General features: G+C 39.1%; 1 non-coding gene across 1 annotated transcript; it reads left to right on the top strand.

The window, feature by feature from the left end:
- Positions 1 to 1,055: 1,055 nt before the first annotated feature.
- On the top strand, positions 1,056 to 1,161 carry LOC116125382. Its single transcript, XR_004127322.1, has one exon. It is a non-coding gene; the product is annotated as a small nucleolar RNA R71 (small nucleolar RNA).
- The last annotated feature ends 1,340 nt before the right edge of the window (positions 1,162 to 2,501 follow it).

The following is a 2,501-nucleotide window of genomic DNA, read 5'->3' as shown; positions in this document are numbered from 1 at the left end:
CTGATTTTTCAACCGTTTTGGGTACGGAAGGTTTGCCTGGCTTGAAGGAAGTTTCTGCTAATGCACGCTCGCCGTAGCCACCAGCTTCATCACCGCAGCGATGAGTTGAAACTTTTCACACATTCGGAGCAAGATCACGCTCGCCGCGGCCACCGGATTCATCGCCACGGCGATCGTCCCTCTTTCTGACGAATTTCTCCGCATTCTCACGCCCGCCGCGGCCACCGTCATCATCGCCATGGCGATCGTCCTTCTGCTCATCCTTCAGGTCTTGTTCTTGCCTCGGTTTTTCACTCTCTGAATTTTTCAAACTTCGTCCACTCCTAAAGGTGATTGCATACGCTTGTTCCTTGGGATTTTTTTCTGTATCACTCGGCAAAACTCCTTGAACTCTTCCCGCTAATATGTTGTGAATTTGCCCAATTTGAGTCTCAAGGTTCCTAATAGAGGCTGATTGATTTTGAACTAGGACATCAGTCTTCTCAAACCTCTTGCTTGTCTCTTCAATGAACTTGGTCAACACATTCTCTAAATTAGATTTTGGCTCTTGAGTTTGAAAAACAGGAGGTTTTTCTTGCTTATTGTTGTTTCTCCATGAAAAGTTCAAGTGTTTCCTCCATGCTGGATTGTATGTATTGGAATATGGATTCCCTTGCCCCCTTTGAAAATTATTGACATAATTGGCTTGTTCAGGCTGAGCAAACGGGTTCCTTTCTTGGCAATCCTTCGATGAATGATTTTCTGCACAAAGGCCACATGTTAGAGAAGAAGATTCAATAGCATTTATTTTCAACACATTACCTAATTGCTTCTGGATGTTCGAAAGTTGAGCAGCTATTGCAGTGTAACTGTCAACTTCGTGCACTCTTGCTGATTTCCTCGTTGAAGTTCTCTCTAGAGTCCTCATATAGTTATTGTTCGCCATCACCTCAATCAGATTGTATGCATCCTCTGGTGTTTTATTGTTCAAGGCTCAACCACTTGCAGCATCAATCATAACTTGAATAGTCGGTGGCAACCCTTGGTAGAATGTTTGCACTTGCGACTAGATTGGTAAACCATGGTGAGGGCACTCCGTAAGAGATCTTTATTCCTTTCCCATGCTTCATACAATGACTCCAAGTCTTGTTGGTAAAAATTGGTAATCTCACTTCTCAGCTTGGCAGACTTGGTCGGTGGAAAGTATTTAGTAAGGAATGCTTGAGCTAACTCGTTCCATGTTATGATGCTCCCAAATGGCAAAGAAATCAACCAAGCCTTAGCTTTATCCCGAAGAGAGAATGGGAAAAGCCTTAGCCTAATTGCGTCATCGGAGACTCCATTATGTCTGAATGTGTCGCACAACTCCAGAAAATTAGCGATATGCAAGTTGGAATCATCATTAGCCAACCTAGCGAATTGAACCATCTGCTGAATCATTTGAATGATGGCTGGCTTGATCTCGAAATTATGTGCTTAAACTGGTGGTCTCCTGATGCTAGAATAGCACCCTAGTCCTTCAATGCTCTCTGAACCACTGCTACTCCACCATTTGCATTTCCTCTTAAAGTATCCTCATTCTCATTCTCTTGATTTCCCATATTGGGATTCACAATTCTTGTGTTGGCCATTGATTTTTCAGAGTCAGCTTGCCTCTTTTCTTTCCTCAACTGTTTAGCGGTTCTCTCGATCTCAAAATCTAGTGAATTAAGATCACCAACACCTCTTGAACGTAAACTCTCCAGATTCTAGTTGAAAACAACAAAAATAAAAATTAATTAGTAAACAAAAATAAAACAAATCAAATTAGCAACTAAATATTTCGTATTGATATTGGTAAAAATAAAAAAATAAAAAATAGTTCCCCAGTAACGGCGCCAAAAACTTGACAAACTATTCGCAAGTGTATGAAATCGCTCAAGTAATAAAGCTCGAGTAAACGAGTGTCGAATCCCAAGAGAACTATCTATCAAGTACCAAACTAGTCTATTTTATTGCTATTTGATGAAACAGAATCTTAAGAATGAATTTAATGAAAAAGATAACAAACTAAAAATTAAACAAAGTCATAATTTTATTAATACTATGGTAAACAAATCAATATGACTAAACCTAGGGCACAGATTTCACACCAATTTAATCCTATACATTGATAATTATTGTTAACCTAATTAAGCTTATTCTAAAGGCCAAATTCCCTGATATTCCACTAATTTTCTCTCGAACAATTAGCGAATTAACCCTTAAGTAACAACCCAAAATACATCTAAGTTGGATTTAGGAGTTAAGAGATCATTAAGTTGTATAGAATTTACCAGAGCCTCATAGATCGCAGTAACCTATCTTTAGCGTTTGCTCAATCTATAGTTTTATTACCTTAGACAAATCAGGTTTCATCTCTCGATCTCAACCCAACCCATGATATCATTCAACTCTATTACCTTAGACAAATCAGGTTTCATCTCTCGATCTCAACCCAACTCATGATATCATTCAACTCTTGGATCCTTAAGAATTGAAAG

The sequence above is a fragment of the Pistacia vera genome, unplaced genomic scaffold (assembly GCF_008641045.1).
Source record: "Pistacia vera cultivar Batoury unplaced genomic scaffold, PisVer_v2 Contig163, whole genome shotgun sequence".
In the NCBI taxonomy this organism is placed as follows: domain Eukaryota; kingdom Viridiplantae; phylum Streptophyta; class Magnoliopsida; order Sapindales; family Anacardiaceae; genus Pistacia; species Pistacia vera.
Note: the sequence above shows the minus strand (reverse complement) of the source record. Positions and strands in the feature narration are given on the sequence as shown.